The 21,530-nt window shown below is 48.7% G+C and overlaps 1 protein-coding gene across 2 annotated transcripts in view; it reads left to right on the top strand.

Annotated features, from left to right (window-relative positions):
* PLEKHA7 (pleckstrin homology domain containing A7) overlaps positions 1-21,530 on the top strand; it is a 233,189-nt gene that overhangs the window by 16,353 nt on the left and 195,306 nt on the right. The gene's annotated exons all lie outside the window — the stretch shown is intronic.

Raw genomic sequence — 21,530 nt, forward strand, 5'->3', positions numbered from 1 at the left:
CTGTGAGGCTGTTACACTGAGAAGCCAATTGCTTCTACTTATTTGTTTATTTTACGAATGTTTATCTGGTGCTGACACTGTTCACATGTACACTGTTCTAAGGGCTTCTCAGATACAGGCTCCTTTAATCCTCATGCCAACCTTATAAGGTAGGTACGGTTATCCTCATTTTATAGATGGGGAAACTGAGACTCAGGGAGGTTAAGTCCAGTAACTGGATGCACAGGTGTAAGGCGGCAGAGCCGGGGTCACCCAGTGCTCCCTATCTGGGGTTCTCATAGTCTCTCTGTCCAGCTTGGCCTGTCTCCACCATGTTCGTGACAGGCTCTGCTGTGGAGACTGCTCCAGTTTGTTTCAGGGAGACACTCAAGCTTCACACAGGTCAGAGTCCATGGGCATGGTGAGGGAAGAGAGGATGTAGCCGGGGCTGTTAGTCTGGGACTCACTGGATGCAAGCTGCACGCGGCCTTCTGTTGAGTCAGCTCCCCCTTTTGGGGTTGGTAGGAATTGCCACCGCTCCCCCCAGCACATGCACCTGTAGAGAAGCCCCTGGGTTTTGCAGAGAGCCCCTGAGGGAGGGTACAGGCTGTACTGGGGCTCAGAGACCTGGAGCTCAGAGACTAGCTGAGGCAGGCTTTGGGGTCTTGCTATCTTGCCTCCTGCCCGTCGAGTGCCAGGTGAATGAAGGAAGTCCACTGTCTGGTTAGCTCCATTCTCCCTCCTATTTCTGGGGTCTGAGAGAGGAGACAGATTGTCAGTCTTTGTTTTGGACTTGACTCCCTCTAGAGATGGAACCCCCTAGCCCAGTCCCACTCAGACAAAGTTAAGAGAATATTGGGAAAATGGGCTCTTCTTCACAGTGTAGAGTTTGGCATTTTGAGACTCAGCATGAAAACCTCACTCTAGTGCTTTCCTGCAGACTCTGGGGTCATCGCTCAGCTCTTTGTCCTTGGACATTCCTGATGAGAGAAGGAGGAGGTACACTATGGGGTGGAGCAGAGAGAAGATAAGTGGCTTTTCTCTCTGAAGTCCCTATAGGAACCTCAGGGGTATTCTTAGGGGGGTGGTAATGGGAGCAGTGGTGACCTGGGGTGGGCACAGAAACGACCTTGGCCCAGAAGCACAGCCTTGGGGCAGGGGACTCCACTCAGTCCTGATGGGTCCACAGATCAGTCTGTGCTGTGTGAGGCAGTAAAAGGGCTTGCTTGGGCTTGGTAGCTCCAGGCTGGGACCTGGCTGAACTTGAAGCTGATATCCACAGGGTAGAGAGCCACTCTGAGATTCAACTTTTTTTTTTTTTTTTTTGAGATGGAGTCTCACTCTGTCACCCAGGCTGGAGTGCAGTGGCAAGATTTCAGCTCACTGCAAGCTCCACCTCCCAGGTTCACGCCATTCTCCTGCCTCAGCCTCCTGAGTAGCTGGGACCACAGGTGCCCGCCACCATGCCTGGATAATTTTTTGTATTTCTAGTAGAGATGGGGTTCCAGCGTGTTAGCCAGGATGGTCTCGATCTCCTGACCTCATGATCCGCCTGCCTCGGCCTCCCAAAGTGCTGGGATTACAGGTGTGAGCCACCGCACCCGGACTCTGGGATTCAACTTTTAAGTTATGTGAAGCATTCTGCAGCACAGGAAACTCCATCCTGGCTGAGGACTGTAAGCTGTTGACTTCCTTCCTGCAGATTGATAAGCATTTCCCGACTCTCCCATCCCTGTGTACCTGAGACATTTCTGTAACTGGGTGTGACCTCAGGCCTGTATTCCCAAGGCTGTCAGGGGCTGCGTTATAGCTCTTTCCCACTGAAAAGTCCTGCCTGCCTGCTGTGTGGTTCTCAGGTGGGTTCTCACCTCCCTGAGAGTCTACTGTCTCCATGTTGAGGGCCTTTGACCAGTTTTGGCCTCCCTCACAGTTCAGCTGTTCTCACTCCTGACTTGAAATAGGGCAACTATGGGGTCATGGGTGAGCACACAGGCTTGGAGCCAGACTTCACAGCTGTGGAACTCTGGCAGGCTATGTAACCTCTGTAAAATGAGGTAAATGCTGGTATTTTTGCAGAGATTAAATGAGAATAATACATGCGAAGTACTTAGTCTCCAGAACATAGTATGGTTCAACAGATTTTAGAATTTATTTCCATGAACAACAGGTACTTTGTCGTTTCTCTATAATGGCTATGGTGGTCCAAATGTATTTAAGTAATTTCTTGACTTATCTTCTGCAGGGACTCTGATATACACAGAGGGTACCTGTGTATACTGCCCAGTTAGCTCAGATTCTCAGTTATGGGCATTTTCTAAGGGAGGGCAATGAACATCCTGATAGGTTTAACTAAAGGTTTAAAAATGTCCAACTTTACTTGTGGCTTTTAACCACACCTGCATCCTAATTACCACCTTGGCTGTTATAGCTTATAGGTTTAGGCAATCTGGGTATAGTTGTAGCAAAGGTTATTTTTGATTCGAGCCTTGCCTCGCTTCCTCTGGACAGAGGAAGAAAAAGCTGCAGTGATGATGGACGACTGGAGAGGGGAGGTCAGATCAGTTTTGCAGTTTAAATCCTTTTACTTGACATCATATTTGTTATACTCTGGGGGATATCAGGGAGCTGGCAAAGCAAATGTCCACATTGCTTCAGGCGATAGGATGGTTGGGTCGCGTGCGACTCACTGTCAGGATAAGTAGTGCAGGTGCTGCATGGAGAGTAACACTCAGGAGGGAGCAGTTCAGGGGCTGGATGAGTCTCAGAAGACTTGGTGTATGTGTGTGGGGGGGGGTTCTTGTGAACTGGGATTGGGCGGGGAGGAGAGAAAGAGTGGGTGTTGTAGGCAGGGGACCGGCTCTCATCGTTCAGGGGGTCTCTTCATTTAGCAGATGTTCACTGAGCACCGGCTGTGTGCCAGGCACTGGCCTGGGCACGGTAGATACCAACACGAGTGAAGCAGAGTATAGAAAAGAGCATTGAAAGCCAGAGTGGCCCAGTGCTTGGGAGCGTGGTCTGCTATGTGGTTGCCTCGGTTTGAATCCCAGCCCTGCCACTGACTAGCTTGTGGTGTGATCCTGAGCAGGTTGTGTACTCTGGAGCCTCAGTTTCCTCATCTGAAAAGTGGAGATGGTAATAATTGTGGCAGGGATTAAATGAATTAATAGGAAGTACTCAGAACAGTCTTGAATATAGAAAGTACTACTGTGTATAGGATATTTACTGTCACTGGAATATTAGCTCCATGACAGGCATTTTGTCTGTTGTGTTCACTGCTGTAGAATGCATCTTGTATATAGTAGGCATTCAGTTAATGAATCAAAGCAACACTGGTGTCCTCAAGGAGTCCAGGAGCCTGTGCTCTGGTGGGGACACAGACATGTCAACAACCAGAGGATACTGTGCAAATGATTTGAGAAGGGAAGCATGGGGCCTGGTGGGGCACACAGGATGGCTGGCCAGGGGAGGCTTGGGGTTGGGGAGCCCGAGCTGGATCTTGAGAAACAAGCAGGGATTTGCTGGGTGACGGAAGGGGTTGGGATGTTTTTGGGAGAGGGGCAGCACAGGCAGAGCCAGGAGAGCATGTCCTTTTCTAGGACACCCGGAGAGAGGATCCTGCAGAATGGACCTCTCAGAGGATCCAGGGAGGGGTCCCAGCAGGGCTGTGACCGAGCCCTCTGAGGCTGTAGAGGAGGAAGGTGGAATGTGCTGGTGGTGGTCCCTCAGACACCAGCCCCCACCTATGTCCACGGAGGCGGGGCTGGACAGGTTGGCATCTGTGAGAGCTCCCCTGCAGCAGGTGAAGGTTGGCCTCCAAACAAGGAGAAGGCGTGGCCCCCACTGCCACCTGGGAGCACTCCTGCTATAAAATAGAAGGGATGAAGAGAGTGGGTGGTTAGTGTCCCTGGGGGACCTAGTTAAAAACTGACCCCTGGAAGTGCAACTCCGGGTCGCCCTTACTTCCACTCAGACACCGAGTCCTCCTAAGGGGCATCTGGTAAGGGCCACCCTGCTTGCTACACTTCGTCCCTCCTTGCAGCTCTACGCAGTGCACAGAAGTCCTGTCACCTGGTGGCCTTGACCCTGCTGACAGAGAAAGACTGGCTTTCAGGCCTGTGTGCTCGGTGCTTCTAGGGGCAGGTGTAGGGGCCATAGGGAAAGATGATGAATTCAAGCTGATAAAACTGATGTGTGCATCATCCCCAGTTGAAGAGGACTTTGAGGAAAAATCTGCTATATACTTAAGCTTGTGTTCCCCGCAGTTTACCATAATTACTCATGGACTTAATTATCTGCCATAGATAATTATCTGATACTAACACCTTGCACCTCCTTGTTTCCTCCCCCTTCCTTAAGTCTGCCCAGACACAGTAGGCAAGAGAGAAAATGGAGACAGCTTTCACTTTTCTCTTCAGCCTACTGCCTTAGTTTCCTTTGGTCTCTCCTGATTTCTCTGAGGGCTTCGGGATTTATTTTTGTGGCTGATCATTTATATACAGGGTTTACCAAAGGTCCCTGTGCAGGGCTTTTAAACTTTAACTGAGGTTGTGGGTATGACAGAGTGTTGACGTTTGCAAGCATGTCAAGTGGAACCATTTAACACCGTTGCAACTGGGGCAGTTTTTATGGTCTGCAATCTAGTGTCAGGAGGCTGCCCAGAGACAAGAAAGGAAACAGTGTCCCTGGCTCATTTCTATACTCACATAACCACCATTTATCTAGTGCCTACTGTGTGCTCAGTGGCTCTTCACAATGACTCTGGGAGGTCGGTGCTGCCAGCAAGTAGAGCCACAGGAACTGAGAGAGCTGGGATCTCTGTGAATGACCCATGGGTGCTGGTTGTTTCTGGTTGAGTAGAGCCAGAGGACATGTTTAAAACTGCCAGGGACTTTTGCTGAACCTGCAGGAGTTGTTTCCTGCCTGCCCCCCACTCTGCCCGCCCCCACCCAGCCCCTTCCTTAAGTCCATCCAGAGATAGTAGGAAAGAGGAAAAGTGAAGAAGGTATTCACTTTTCTCTTCAGCCTACTGCCTTATTTTCCTTTGGTATCTCCTGATTTCTCTGAGGCCTTTGGAATTGATTTCTATGGCTGATCATTTACCTGAAGGGGCTCTCACAGAAAGGGTTTCTTGGTACTGAGCCTGATAGGAATGTGGCAGGCGGGAGGAGAGAGAGCTGAGGGTCTCCCTGATGCCTTGGTTCTCTCCCAGGCTGGGCAAGGGGAAAGGTGGCAGAGTTGGCAACATGAGATGCTAGTATGGAAGAGGATTCAATGTCAAATATCACTTAAGGGTCTGGAGGGAATTTCACAACCAGTGAGGCACTTTTCTGTGACCAACAGTTTTCACACATTATTTGCTTTAATCCTTATGGTAGCCCTAAAAGGTGTTATTCCTCCCATTTTGTAGATGAGGACACAGAGGCCCAGGGATGCTGTAACTAGGAATGGTTGGTGTATTCTGATTCTGTCGGCCAGGTTAATTCCTTTTTTTTTTTTTTTTTTTTTGAGATGGAGTCTTGCTCTGTTGCCCAGGCTGGAGTGCAGTGGCAAGATCTCAATTCACCACAACCTCCGCCTCTTGGGTTCAAGCAATTCTCCTGCCTCTGCCTCCCATGTAGCTGGGACTACAGGTATGTGCCACCACACCTGGCTAATTTTTGTATTTTTAGTAGACACAAGGTTTCACCATGTTGGCCAGGCTGGTCTCAAACTCCTGACCTCAAGTGATCTGCCTGCCTTGGCCTCCTAAGGTGCTGGGAATAACAGGCATGAGCCACAGCACCCAGCCCATATTGATTCATTTAAAACCTCATAAGAATCCTACAGGTGGCATATTATGATTCTTGTTTACCCATGTAGTACTGAGACCCAGACCCAGAGACCACAGCCAGGAGGTAGTAGAGCCAGGGCTTGAACCCATATCACCAAGTTGCCCTCACTGGGCTTCCTTATGAAGGAATTCCTCCTTCCACCCTTGAAAGCCGGGAGCAGTTTGCCCATGAGCCACCTAGCCCTTCAGTGGCGAGGGTAGTGGGGCACAGGGTGGTGAGTCTCTCTGAGAGGTGCCCCTTTCCAGTCAGATCTGAGAGCTTCCCCCACTCCCTTCCCAGACAGTCACATAGCTTTCAGCCTAGAGCTCTGCAGAAGCGCATCTCCCAGCCCTGCATGCCCGGGCTGGGGGTCCGTGGATCAAATTCAGTTTGTCCTTTAGCCTACCCAGTACTGGCATCTGGTAAGGCCCAGGACTACCTGGCATCAGGCACATTCCCAGGAAGCTTTTAAAATCCTGTCAGCCCTGCTTTGAAATTTATCCAGAATCAGACCATTCTCACACCCTCCACTGCTACCACCCTAGTCCACACTACTGTCATCTGCCGCCTGGATGACTGCAGTTCCCTCCTAATTGGTCTTTGTGCTTCTCTCCCCGTCTGCTAGTATAGCAGCTGAAGGGATTGTTTAATGGTGGAAGTTGGGTCATGGCATCCCTCAGCTTAAACCCTCTGTGGGCTCCTATCTCACATACAAAGTGGACTCCAGAATCCTTCGTGGTCCATGAGGCCCATGTCATCTTGTCCCCTCCCCAACCCCATTACCTCTCTGGCCTCATTTCCTCCCATCCCTGCTTCTGTTTCTCAAACGTCTGAAGAGCAGCCAGCCTAGGGCCTTTGAACTGCTGTCGCCTCTATCTGGACTGTTTTCCTCCAGATCTTCCCATGGCTGCTGCTCCCTCACTTTCTCCAGGTCTCTGCCGAGATGTCATCTCCTCAGGGTAACCTTTCTTGATTCTCCAGCACACTCTGTTCTCTCGGTGCTGCTTTCTTTTTCTTTAGAGCTCTCAACCTGACTCAGACATGTTATATTTCAATTTGTTTTCCTCTGCCTGCTAGAATGCATCTCCATGAAGACAAGGAACCAAACCTGTCTTGTTCAAGGCTGTACTTCCAGTACCTAGAATAGTGGTTGTAATAAGTAGGTCCTAAAAAATAATGATTGAATGAATGTATTAAATGGTTGGTTGGAGTCTATAATTTTCCCTCTTTGGGACTCTGCCTGAGAAGCCAACCAGCTGCTGAGAGGTCCCTCCCTGTATCCGGGGGAGCCTGGGAGTCTCGGGGGCAGAGGCTGGGCCTTGGGTACTCTGGCTGAGGCTCCCCAAAGATTCCTCTTCAGTTTGGGAACCACCGGCATCCTTGTTTGTCTGTGCTAGCTTCCAGTCACCCCTTCTGGGGAATTATCTGAAAATAGACATTTTCTCATCTGCCCACAATGATAACAGTGAATTAAAATGGGTTGGCTTGCCAGCTAAACATTGGGCATATTCAAATGCCCCTTGAGTTCTCAGAGCCATACAGAAACTGGCAGTGGCCAGAGGAGATGTCATCCACGCTCTTGAGGGTCTCCATGTAGAGCTGGAGCTAAGCTGTGCCCAGAACAATAGGATTCACTCAATGTTCTGGGATGTGATAGACCAGAAGGAGAGAAGCTGATGTTGCGTGAATCCTTCCTGTGCATAGTACACAACCACAGTGCTTAGGTAGTACGAGTATTTGGTAATGCCCAGGAATACCTGGCATCAGGCACATTTCCAGGGAACTTTTAAAATCTCCTCAGCGCTGCTTCAAAATTTAAAGTGTTACAACCTTGAGGTTGATAATGGTATGCCCATTTGATGGGATGGGAAAATTGAGACTCTGAATTGATGGGAACCAGGCTTTCATGGACCCCACAGCCTTAGGAGTAACTGAGAAAGGCTCTCAGGAAGGACTTATAAGCAGGCCATGAAGGACGGGTGGTCTTCCTGTCACTGAAACAGTGCAGCATCAAGTGTAGCACGGATGGTGAGGTATGAGTGCTCTATAAGGTGGAGCCCGGATGGTTTTGAGATGGCTCATTGAGTACGAACAGGTGTGTCTTCCTTTTTCCTATTATTGATTACCTGGGAACAGGGAGAATTTTTTTTTTTTTTTTTTTTTTGGAGACAGGGTCTTGCTCTGTTGCCCAGGCTGGAGTGCAGTGGCATTATCTCAGCTCACTGCAAGAGAGGGTGTTTTAAATGAAGCCCCAGAGAGCTGAGGAACTCTGAAGAAACCCTGGCATCAACTCTCCTCCACACAGGACCTGTGCCTTCTTGGTATCACCAGGGACCATCCCAGTGAATGCTTATCTGAGTACACACAGTTCAGCCTCTAGTCTCCAGGAGCAGTGGAGAGTAAACCTCTCTAGTCTTGGAGGTTTTGTGGATGAGGAAGACAGAACATTGCTATGTCCTGGTTTGGGGGATGATGCTGGCATCCTTCGGCCCTTCAAGCCCTAATGAAATAAATGTTTCTTGCTACTCAGCCCATGTAGTGGGATTAGAGCTGTGTGTAGTACACAGCCACGAAGCTTATGTGGGCACTGGGAGGGCAAAAGAGGCACGTGCCTTCTTGTAGCCAGTGTAATTGACTTGTTCATATAATCACTTGTTCATCAGCCTTTATTAGCTCCTACTCTGTGCCAGGTGGCACCATGCCAGATCCTGGGGCCACAAAAACAAGGACATCTTCAAGGAGTTCACAGTCCAGTGTGGGGAGATGGATAAACCAAAGATGACATGCAGCATGGTAGAGACTGTGTGACATGAAAGCAGTAGGGCTGTGGTGTGGAACTTACGGCCCCAAAGCTTTAGGGTGGCAGGCTTGAGTCTGAAATGTCATCCCAACCCAGTCACTTACCAGCTTTGACTTTGGGGAAGTTCTTGGTCTGTGTTAGGTAGTTATATACCTTAGCTCATTTATTCCTCAAATCTGTCTAGTGAGGTAAAATTTTTCTCCATTTCGTAGCTGAGGAAATTGAAACTTGGAGAGAGTGAGTAATTTGTCTATGGTCTCTCAGTAAATAAGTGACAGGACCAGGATTCTAGTCCAGGTCTGACTCCAGAGTTCCTGCTCTTCCCATTCTAATAAGGTGAAGAGAATGAGTTTTGTCCTTGTTCCCATATGGCCAGGGCCCTCTGAGAAATTAGCTTTGGGACAAAGGAGTTTTGGTTTTGGTTTTAAGCTGCATTAATGGAAGTTTCCTCCTCAGAGCACGGGAGGTGATGGTGCTGCTCTGCTCTGGGGAGATAACAAATGGAGCACTGAGGCCCGTTCATGGGTCACCCTTTTGAGGGAGATGTGGCTATTTGAGGTCCTTCTGAAGGGTTGACTGTGATGGGCACTGGAAACCTTGTCTCCCAAGCAATAGCTGAGTGAACTTGGGGGTATTTTACATGGAAAAGAGGGGACCCACAGGGACATGAGGGTTGGCTGCAGATATCTGAAGGGCTGCCACATAGAAGAGTCTCATCCTCTGTGAAAGCTACAGGGAGAAAGGTTTTGACCCCAGGTTTACAATAATAGCTTCTGAAATATTTGGGATGTAGTGAGTTCACTATCATCAGAGGTAATCAAGCATGGGATGGGCCAGGTGTGGTGGCTCACGCCCATAATCCCAGCACTTTGGGAGGCTGAGGTGGGTGGATCACCTGAGGTCAGGAGTTCGAGACCAGCCTGGCCAACATGGTGAAACCTTGTCTCTACTAAAAATACAAAAAATTAGCTGGGTGTGGTGGTGGGCGCCTGTAATTCCAGCTACTTGAGAGGCTGAGGCAGGAGAATCGCTTGAACCTGGGAGGCAGAGGTTGCAGCAAGCTGAGATCGTACCATTGCACTCCAGCCTGGGCAACAAGAGTGAAACTCTGTCTCAAAGAAAGAAAGAAAGGAAGAAAGAAGGAAGGAAAAAAGGAAGGAAAGAAGGAAGGAAGGAAGGAAAGAAGGAAGGAAGGCAGGCAGGCAGTGGAGAGTATGGAGTAAAGGCCCTCTGCCATTCCTCTGCCCAGAGTTCCTGACTGTCCCTTGGCTGCTCTGGATGTGGCTCCCAGGGCAGTCCTAAGGAGAGGTTTAGATTGCATCTCTCTCCAAGCCCAGATCTCAACAGGCTCAGGGTTGCATGTTCCCTCAGGTACGGTGGGAGGAACACAAAGTTAGAACCAGAATTAGGAGACCTGTGTTTGGATCCTGGTTTAGCCCCTTACAGCTGCCTGACCTTGGGCAAGACATTTGCCTTCTCTGTGAAAGGGGATCATATCAGTCCCTCCCCTGCAGGTGAGGTAGTGAGTGAGAAAGCACTTTGTTAAGGAGAGAGGGTACAGACACTGGTTATTAATAGGCGCAGTCAATTTCAGGGATCCTGGCCTTCCACACACTGCCTGAGAAAACTTCACCCAGTGGTGCACCAGGATCTGTTCCATGCCAGGTATTTTAGAGAATGAAATGGATTTTGTCCCTAGGTTTGTCCAGAGCTCTCTGAAATATGTTATCAAATGAGTTTCCTGACGGTAGCAATGAGTAAAAGAATCCCCTGCACTCAAGGCTAGTTGAGTGTAGGAGGCAGAAAGAGAGTTTGGGACAGGTGTTGAGAAGGGAGGGATCCAGGAAGCCTTCGTGGGGAAAGTGACATTTCAGTTGGGCCTAGACAGAGGCTTCATTATGCAGGAAAAGGAGCAGCTAAAGGTTACAACAGAAGCAAAGAAGCAAACTTGTTTAAAGGGGCGGGGTAAGGAGTTCCTGGGAGGCTGTTTTACATTCCCTTCATTTCTCAAATGAAGATGAGGTCCAGAGATGGGAAGCGGGTTTCCTAGCAGGGATAGGGTGAGCAGAGGTTAGAACCAATGCCCAGCACCTCACCTGGGGCTGTTTTCACCACGCCTCAAGGGTGCATCTCTACTCTGAAGCCATTTCTCCTGGTTCTGCCTCCTGCCAGGCTGTTCTATCTTCAGGAGGAAAAAGAGGGAGCAAAAGTTGTATTTACCAAAGGAGCTGGTTGGGCAGGTCTCCTTTCCGAGGTCAAAGTCAAGGCCAAAGTTGGCCTAGCTGGCTCCTGCGGGGCGGAGCCAGGCCTTGGCTGGCTACCAGGTCGGTGGGGGGAGGGGGATGGGAGGTCGGGGAGTCTTTTGGTTGGGAGTGATCTCTGGTGGGGACTGAGGTTTTTCCAAGGCATTGCCCCTGTGAACAGTGGGCTGAAAAGGTTACAGCCCACACATTCTTTCTCAGGAGATTAGGGCCATGGGAGATTATGGAATACACATGAGGCTGTAGGAGGCCTGCAAATTTCCCATTTGGGGCAATTAATTTGATGGATTGTAAAACAGCTCACTGCTTCCTCTCCCCCTTCCCTGGGCTGGATTGGGCTGGGCAGTAAGACTGGCTGGAGAATGTGCCCGGAAATGCCCTTGCTGGTGTTCTGCAGTACCTGCTTGGGCCACCTTATTAAAACATTCTCTGGGCAGGGGCTGGGCCTGCCCCTTTCCTGCCTCCCTTCCTGGTACAAGGAAGATCACATAGGTGCCATATAAAGCTATGCAGAGCTGATACTTATCTGATTGGGGCCTTTCCAGGATGCTGGTAGAGGTGGGGCTCATGGTGGAAGCTCTGGTTTGTAGATGGGGAAGCTGAGCCCCAGCGGTGAAGTCACCTGCCCAAGGTTACTCAGGTTGTTGGTGACAGCTGGGACTCCAGCCAAGTTTCTCTACTCCTGGGCCAGGGCGTCTTCTCCCCACTTGTGTGCTCAAAGTGAAAGTGAAATAAATAGTGAGCAATTTTTCTGGTTTCTCTCCCCTGACTTCCTCCTTGCCTCCAGCCAGTCAGTAGGGTCCCTGCTTTGCTGACTGTGTGCAAGGTGTGATATGGTTCCACTGGCATCTCCCCAGCAGCCTTGCAGCATTCCCAGAAGGGCTCTGGTGGGGCTGCACTTTTCTTAGGTACTCAAAATGTGTTTGGGCTTGTTGGATGCCTCCCTTCTCCATGGGGTCTTGCACCTGTGATTTGTAACAGATTCTTGTGATTAGTCCTTTCTCTGGTGTCTCCTAAAGACCCCACCTTCAGCAACTCATACCTGTAGTAGTGCAGATGGTTCTGACTGGTTTTCCTACCTCCATCCTGTTCTCCCTACAGGGGCCCAAAGACCTCATCCTGATGTGCTTCCTGATGAGGGCCTTCAGAGGTGTCCTGACTTGGGCTTCTCTTCCTATGTCTGTGTCCTGTTAAAGCACACCATTACCCTCTGGCCTGAACGCACTCCACGACATCATAAGCTGTAGCACTCTCTTGCTTCTGTGTCTTTGCTTTTGCAGAAATGCCCCCTTCCATCCAGGTAATTCCTATGTGTCCTTTAAGACTCAGGTGTTACCTGGGGAGCCATCACTGGCTACCCGCCATCAAGGGTTTGTGACATCCCTGGTTTGTGCTTTCATTCATTTAATTAGCAGTGCTTTCATTCATTTGTTGTGTACTGAGAAGCTTTTCTGAGCCTGACAGTGTTGTACTGAGGAGTACAGTAGTGAACAAAAGGAGGGTGCCTGTGGGCATGCAGCTTGCATGCTAGCATCCTCTGTTGCTACATATCACCCCAGTCTCTGTGCTAATGTCTCTGTGTGTCTCCCTCATTAGCCTTTTAATTACTTCATGTTTGATTCATTCACATATCTGTCCCCAGCATTCGTTCACATATCTGTCCCCAGTACTCAGGTATCAAGTAACAAGCACAGTGTTTCTTCAAGCAAGAAAACAAATTGTTAATGCTGAATGAAAGGATGGATAAGCTGTTCCGCCTTCCTTGCCTGTCTTTAGCTGTCTAGCTGTTGTGTGTGACTGTCCCCACCCCCACCCCAAGAGCTCTTTTGCCCCTTGCACTCTTTGCACTGCATTTGCTGCTCACATGACTGTCCTCCTTCATGTTACACCTTTTTGTGTCTACATCTCTCTCACATTGTTGTAAATTTCTTCAAGGCAGGGTCCGTTCTAGTTCAATTTTGTGTACCTGGAATTTCTATACTTGACATTAACCAAAAGATTGACAAGTAAGTGTACTTGGAATTTCTGCCTGTCCTCACATTCAGTAAAATGAACAGCAATTCACAAAGCAATATGTAAAGAAATCAAAATGTAAAGACACACTAGGTACCTAGGAGTGGGTTTATTCACAGGTGTGTGGTGGGCACCTGCATGCCAACCCTGGGCCAGGTGCTGGGCATTCTTAGATGAATGAGGCAGAGGCATCTGCCTCAAGCGCTTCTCAAGGCTTCTTTCCTTGAAGAAAGGTGAGGAGATGCCCAGCCCACTGGCACCCAAGACACTTGTGGTGTAGGATGTCTGGATCCTTCCTTTTGGTGAAAGAAGATGCCATCACAGAGTTAAGGGGGCTGTCAGACCTCAATTTTAATTTCACTTCTGTTGCTTGCCAGCTGTGTGACCTTGGACAAGTGAGTCAACTTTTCTGAGCTTCAGTTTCCACATCTGTAGTGAGTAGCTGGTAAGAACACCTACCTTGTAGGGTCATTCATTCCTTTATTGAATGAATATTTATTGAGTTCCTACTTGGAACCAGACATTGTTCTAAATGCTGGGATGGGATAGTGAACAAAATCAATAAAGGTCTCTGCCCTCATGGAGCTTACGTATTAGCAGGAGGGAAAGACAGCAAATGAAATGGTTAAAATATATAGTATCAGAGGATGGTAAGTGCTGTGGAGAAAAATCAGCAGGAAAAGGCGACAGGAGGCCTGGGTGTGAGAGTGGAACGGTCAGAAGAGGCCTCTGTGTGGAGATGACATTTGGGTAGAGATCTGATCAAGCCATATAGGGGCAGGACATGCCATGATGAGGAAACAGCAGGGAGGCCAGAGTGGCTGGAGCTCAGGGAGTAGGAATTGAGATTGGAGAGGTGCAGGTCTTTGACTTGGGCTTTCACCCTAAGTCGGGAGAGAATTCACTGGACATCTTTGAACAATGGAAGGCTTTGAACAGAGGAGTGGCATGATCTGACTTTTGCTTTAGAATAAGGATAATTATTCTAAATATTTATTCTAAATATTCTAATTATTCTAAATACTTATTCTAAATATACTAATTATTTAGGATAGTATTCTAAAATATCCTTATTCTAAAGAAAAGTCAGATCATGCCATTCCTTTGTTAAATTATGGTTGTTGTACATGGAATAGACTGATTAAAGATAATGTAGGTAGCATGTTTAACACAGTACCTGGTATGAAATAAGCCCTCATTAAATGGTAGTTTTGTTCTTCATGATAATATTATTTTTAAATTCTTTTTATTGTTTATTATTTTTTGAGACAGGGTCTCACTCTGTTGCCCAGGCTGGAGTACAGTGGTGCGATCATGGCTCACTGCAGCCTCGACCTCCCGGGCTCAAGTGACCCTCTCACCTAAGCCTCCTGAGTAGCTGGGGCCACAAGTGTATGCCACCATGCCTGGCTAATTGTTAAAATTTTTTTGCGGAGACAGGGTCTTGCCATGTTGCCCAGGCTGGGGTAATGTTATTAAAGATGGACCTGGGTGCCTGCTAGTCTTGGCCTGGGATCTCATTCCACCTACCTTCTGCGCTTTTGGGAGCTACAGTGTCCAGGGTGCCTTCTCCCTGAGGAGGACAGTGATGAGTCTTGGGCTTGGGAATGAGCAGGGAGAAGGTGACTGATTCTTTGGCTGTTCCTGCCTGGATCTTCTGTTCAGTAGTCATGGTGAGGCTTGGTGGTGGTGCGGGAGTGGAGACAGGAGAAGAGTCTTGGCCTCCATGAACCTAGACTAGGCAGCTCAACCAGGAGACCAGAAGCTGCCAGTAAATGAGAAATGCCACATCAGCTGCCCCATGGAATTCTGCTTTTCCCATCTGGTTGTCAGGGTTCCCAGGAGGCGCTGCAGCTGTACCCCAGAGCTGCCCTCCTCCTCCCAGACTTCACTGTGGGCATCCCTCCTCACTGCCTCCCTCCATCCCTGGAATCTGAGGCCTTTATGGAAAGGTCTCAAGCCTCTCACATGGTCTGATGTGGTTTGCCTATTCACCTGATATAGAGACTCCTTCGACAGCAGTGCTGACCAAACTGCTTCTGCTCCATGACTTCGGATAACGGAGAGTTCACTGCCTCACAAGGGAGCCCCTCCTGTAATTGTCACATTCTCATTGGTAGGAAGTTCCATTTCAGGTTGAGCTGAAATCTTCTCTGCTCTGATTTCCCCCATTGCTTTTGGTTCTGAAATAAGAGGGGGTCAGTTACAGTCCTCTCCACCCTACCCATCCCCTATGCTACCTCCATGAAGGAAAGGTTTACTGGTGTCCCAAAAGGCTCTGTTCAGTTCTTACTCTATTACTCAGCTGGATCATCTGGTAGGAGGCCCAGGAAAGCTTAATAGAGCACATGATGCTTGAGTGGGGTCCTGAAGGGTGAGGGGTGAGCCTTTGAGTCAGAAGGTAAGGCGGTATCTTGAAATAGTGTGTGGAGTCCAGGAATCCTAGGTAGTTCAGTATCTCTGGAGTAGTTGGGAGTTTCTCTCTCTCTCTCTCTCTTTCTCTCTCTCTCTCTCTCTGTGTGTGTGTGTGTGTGTGTGTGTGTGTGTGTGTAAGGGATAGTGAGGGAGGTGAAGTCTGAGAGGTAAGAGAGGTAGACCAGAGCCAAAGCATGGAGGGCCACCTGTGCCTGGGTCAGGTCATGGACACAGGTGGCAGAGGTCAGAGAGCTGCACAGGAGGATGGGTTTTAAAACTGGTTTGTTTGGGGCTCCGGTACCATGGGTTTCACACTGGCCTAGAGCTGATGAATGGCTTTCTGAGCACCACTTCCTGCTTTGGTCTAGGGTTCCCGATTAAAGCTGTCTTTGAGATCTCTGTAGAGTGGGACACAGACAGTAAGCACTTTGAATGTGCCAGTCACCCTGGACATTCTGTTTCTGGGCTCAGCACTGGATGAGCCAGGCTTTAGGCCCTTGCACCCCTTTCCTGGGTTGGGGTGGGGGCCAGGTGCTGTAGCCAGGGGCGGCTGGCTGGCCTCAAGCTTGCCTGTGTCCCAGAGTTGGCTGGACACACAGGCCTGTCTCTGCCCTGCAGGGTTTCTGATTTATGCAGGGAGGCTGCATTAACAGTGACCTGGACTCAAGCCCTTGGCCAAATTCTTTGGGCATAAAGCTTTTCTAAAGGGGCTTGGGGCCCTTCCAGGGCATTAACAGTTTGTTGATGCCCCATTCAGATATCTATTTGTATCTGATTTTTATATATTCCCCAAAGTACTTTCCCAGCTTCCTGGGGGAGACTTGTTCCTCCCAGCCTTGCCAGATCATTGGGAAGCTTCTGGCAGACCTGCCTCATGCAGCTGGCATATGGAGTGTCCTCTCACCACTGTCTGTCCTTCCCAGTGTCTTGCATGCCGAAGGGCCGGGCTGAGGGTGGAGTGGGGCTTTTTGTTTTGTTTTTAAATAAGGGCAACGTGGGTAAACAGAGCAGTGTTTCTGGTGCCTTCGGGGAGGGCCAGGACCCTACATTCCGGCTCCATGACGACAGCGTGTTTGGTTGCCACTTGCTGGGCTGTGGGCAGCAGCAGTTCAGACGGAGACAATGGTGGCTCTGTTGAAATGCTGCTGCTGGGCTCCGGCAGAATGCATTTTAATTGGACATTTTCCACCCTGGAATCTGTGGGGATCTGGTGGCCCACTCCTCCTCATTCCTTCATTTTTCTCTTTGCAACTCAAGAGCCAAGTTTTTGCAGCTCCTTCCCCCCTGCCCCCCAACCCCATCTACTATTAGCAGCCTCTTGGGGGAAAATGGTGTTTCTAGCCAAGGCATGGTTTGCATTGGGCTGACTGGCAATAGTGAGAGAAAGGGAGGGGGTAGCGGGCTGGAGGGGCTGGGCGACATCCTGTAGGCTGGTCTGGAGCATCACTGAGGGGTGAAGAGCAGCAGGTGTTCCAGAGAGCTCCTCTCTTCTGTGGACCAGGGTGGTCAGGAACACTGGCTCTGAAGTCAGGCCAACTGGGTTGGAATCCTGGTGGTAGCACTGCCAGCTGAACCTCCCTGTGCCTCAGTTTTCTTATCTGTAAATTGGGGATAATACTAGTATCTACTCATAGAATCATTGTGAGAATTAAATGAAGTTAACATATACGAAGTTCTCAGGATAATCATACCTGGCATATAGTAAATACCTGATAAGGGCCTTCATCACTATATTTTGTCATTTTAATCTTATGTCCTGATCATCAATATTCCATTCCTTGTAAGGACCTCATCTGAGACTGCAGGAGAAACAGAACAACACTCTTTCTAAAATGCACATTTGCTTTTGTCACTCACTGTCCTAGACAGCCTCAGTGAGTCCCCATTGACCTCTCTGCATAAAGAGAAGGGACTTATGTTTATTGAAGGTATCAAAGGCCTACTATGTGCTCAGTATAGGGTACTTGGTGTTCTTTTAGATTAGCTCCAAAGTGGACACTGATATGTGAGACCCTTCATCATTGGGCCCTATCTTGCTGTTTTTTTTTGTTTTTTTTGAGATGGAGTTTTGCTCTTGTTGCCCAGGCTGGAGTGCAGTGGTGCCATCTCGGCTCACTGCAACCTCCGCTTCCCGGGTTCAAGCGATTCTCCTGCCTCAGCCTCCTGGGTAGCTGGGATTACAGGTGCGCGCCAACACGCCCAGCTAATTTTTTGTATTTTTGGTAGAGATGGGGTTTCTTCATGTTGGCCAGGCTGGTCTCAACTCCTGACCTCAGGTGATCCATCCACCTTGGCCTCCCAAAGTGCAGGGATTTTAGGCGTGAGCCACTGTACCTGCCCATCTTGCTGGTTTTTTATTCCCCTATCCCCCCCAAACCAAGCCAAAGAAAAACATAACTACCTCAAAGAACTACATGTTCTTCTCTGATATCTCATCTGCTTTCATCCTCCATGCCTTACTGAGCATTCTGCCTTCTGCCAGGATTGCCCTGTGGAAGGCAGCTGTGGATTCAGGAAAACAGAGTGGACCGGGGAGTGTCTGGGGATTTCCTTACCATTCTTCCCCATGGGCCAGCCTGTGGAGGGCCCACTTGCCAGGCTCTCTCTGTGGGACCAGCTCTGGTTTGAATCCTGGCTCCACCACTAACTGTGTGGCCCTAGACATGACCTCAGACTAGTGCCCGTCTCATAGGCTTATTGATGAGATAATCCACACAAAGCCTTGAGTACAGTGTCTGACATGCTGCGAGTGCTCTACAGACACTAGCTGTTCTTGCTATTGAGATTCTTCCCATTTTCTGTTTGGAATGTCTGTCTTTCTAGGCTCAATGCTGAACTGAGTTTCTTTGAAGGAAACAAGCACTGAAGAGGTTCCATGGATCAGGGAGGTCTAAGTAGGAGTTCCTTTGTTCTGTCTTGCACTTCCTGTGGCTGTTGGTCATTGCTGTGGGCCGTAGCCATTTCTGCCTCCCTCTAGTCTGCCTGTGGCAGGACCCCTTGCTTCTCAGCCACTGACTGTACCTCCCAGTGTGGCCAGTCCTTGTGGGGTAGCTGGGGGTAGACACAGATTAGCCTTATAAGATGTGGAGACCCAGCCTGTGTACACAGACCTGGTTGCTTATGATGGACTTGCCTGTGAGTTAATCAGTCACTAGATAGCCAAATGAGGAGAAATATTGGTAGACCAAAGAGAATTGCTGTGACTTGAGATTAGCCAGAGAAACCAATCTCTGTAAAAGAAAGAGGAAATATGTCTTTTTTTTTGTTTTAATCTTGCTGACTTTGTAGGGCCAGATTCTCAAAGTTTGAGTATTTTGCAAGTATATCTCCATTGAAAAGAACGAAAATGCTAAAAGCCTTTAGAAAGAATGGAAAGTTTTAGTTTCAGGGAGCTATGGTGATGTATGGTTTATGCCACCTTAGTTCCCCTATTATTGGGTTTAATAGTCAGGAGAGCTAGGGCGTCATCCTGGTTCTGTCACTAACTGACTGTGTGACCTTGAGCAAGGTGGACCTCAGATCCCATGTCTGTAAAATGGGAATAACTGTCTTACCCTGAAGGTGGGGTTGGAGCTTTGCTCTGAAGGTGGTGGGGGTGGAGGTAGAATGACTTGAGGCACTCGAGTAAATAATCAGGTTGGGAGGCTGGACGTGGTGGCTCACGCCTGTAATCCCAGCACTCTGGGAGGCTGAGGCGGACGGATCACGAGGTCAGGAGTTCGAGACCAGCCTGGCCAACATGGTGAAATCCTGTCTCTACTAAAAATACAAAAATTAGCCAGGCGTGGTAGCACACCTGTAATCCCAGCTACTCGGGAGGCAGGAGAATTGCTTGAACCTGGGAGATGGAGGTTGCAGTGAGCCAAGATTGTGCCACTGCACTCCAGCCTGGGCAGCAGAGCAAGACTCCGTCTCAAAAACAAAACAACAACAACAAAAGAATCAGGTTGGTACTTTACAAATCTTGTTCTGGTGGCCGGGGAGGGAGACCTGTAAGAGGACCCCTGCGACCATAAAATGAGAGATGATACAGGCCTGAACTGCAGCAGGGTGTGGGCGTGGGAGACAAGGGGAGGCATATTTGTATGGGTACTTGTGTGTATTTATATGTATCTCTTTTGGGAAAGGGTAAACTCTGTATATGCACATTGGATAATTTCATCGCTTATTGAGGTAATCAAAAGTACAGACACCCAGCAGTTCCATCACTATGGTGACTCCATCCTTCCAGGGTAGTATGTAGACAAGTTACAAAGGTATACATACAGGGATCTTCATTGCAACTTGTTTATAATACTAAGAAATTGCAAACAACCTAACTGGCCATCCATTAGGAACTTGTTAATGAAATTTCGGTACCATCCAACTATTAAATGATGCTGCAGATCTGTGTTTCTGAATACAGCAAGATACACACATACATCAAAATGAAAGAATGGAAAACCACATGTGCAGCATCTAGCCTGCTACCACTTTGCCATTATTCTCTGTGATTCTAAAGCCCATCATGGTTGGGTTTGCTCAGGCCTGCTATACCTCTTTCCCTGTGATTGATTTTCTCTCTCTTGTTAATCATATAACTGTTTTGCATCAGGTCTCTGTGAACAAGGACAATGCCTTGCTTTTGTTTCCTTCAAGCAATGGGAGTACGTGGCCACTAATTACTGCAGAATTTAATTGAGGGACATGAACAAAAGGCCTCGTTATCAGCATTAAGTGATATTAAGCTGTAGGCTGATTCTCTCTCTCTTACAAAATAGAAACTGTGTCTGGTGCATAAAGAGGCTTTTAAACTAAAGTTGTGTTAACAAAGACCTCTTCCAGAGACCTTCCTGCTTGAGGAGAGCTGGAGTAAATTCAGGCTTTGTTTCCTCTATCTTAGGGAGCCAGCTGGAGGTGAGGGGAGATGAGGTGTGTCTGCTGTCCAACCGGTTTTCATGCACAAGATCTCCGCCAGTGGTTTTTTGTTGGAATGGCAAAAGGGGAGGGAAAGCCTTGCTTCAAGTCTGCTGGGTGCTGGGCCCCTGATGTTGTCTTGTTTCTTCCTCACAGCAGACTGAAGATGAGGGAAATACTCTACCTCATTTTACAGACAAGGATACCAAGGCTCAGAGAGGTTGAATAACTTGTTTAAGTTGCCCAGCTAGGAACTGACAAAGCGAGGATTTGACCATGCTGTGTGCCTTGCTCTAGTTACCAAGGATCTTAGAGCAGCTACTAGGCCACAGTCTGGGGAGTCAGACACAGTGGCTGTGCAGGTTTAGCACTGGGGTGATGGGAGAGGGGTGGGAGGCGCTGAGTTGGGGCAGGATGGGCGTTAACCAGCTAGGTGTTTATTTCATATCTGCTGTGTAAACAGCATGGTGCTGGACACTGAGGGTATATGGAGAAGAGGGTGACACCGTCCTTGTCTATTTAACCATCTGGTTGAAGTCATTCATTCTTATCTAAAGAGATATAGCAGGAGATGGGGAGGGATACATAGGGGCATAGAAAAGAGAGGTAGAGGAAGTCTGAAAAGGTGCAACTAGCAGGACTGACGTGGGTGGGGAAGATTTCATTGAAGAGGGAGAGGTGTGAGCAATGTGTGACAGTGGAAGGTCTGGGCTGAAGTGGGGGCTTTTGAAGGTGAGAAGTGGGAGCCTGTTTGGAAAGGGAAGGAGGTAGGTGGTTGGGAGGCCTTGGGCACTGGATCGAGGAGTTCTGTCTGATTCTCTGAGTAATTAGGAGCTGTCGTAAGCTTTTGAACAAGGAGTTGACATGGTGGGAAACAGTTTGAGGGTGATTCTTCTGGCTGTGGTTTGTCTAAAGTGTAGAGTGGTGGACGGAGGTTACCTCATTTTTCTAGAAAGTTTACCCATCTGCAAGATTAGTAGTGAGAGGGATAGGGATGCCCTGGCTGAGGTGCACTGGGGGATCTCAGGTCTTGACTTGGACCGTGTGGTGGTAGGAAGAAACAGATAGCTGTGTGTGCTGTGTCCTGGAGTGTAACTGCACACTGCCAGGTGCCCAACTTGAATGGCTGGCATGCAAGCATACGTGTATGCATCCATTCAGCAATTATTTATTGAGTGCCTAGCACGGCACATGAGCTAGGCTTATGGTAGTGAGCTAAGCAGGCATGATCCCCCACTTTGGGTCTGGCTTTGAAAGTAAATGTCATGTGAGACTGAAAAAATGACAGGAAGACATCTGAACCACACTAATTAAACAGTTTGTTCCATACCTTGGTTGTGCCACTAGAAGGAAAGC

Source organism: Theropithecus gelada, chromosome 14 (assembly GCF_003255815.1).
Source record: "Theropithecus gelada isolate Dixy chromosome 14, Tgel_1.0, whole genome shotgun sequence".
NCBI classification, from domain to species: Eukaryota; Metazoa; Chordata; class Mammalia; order Primates; family Cercopithecidae; genus Theropithecus; species Theropithecus gelada.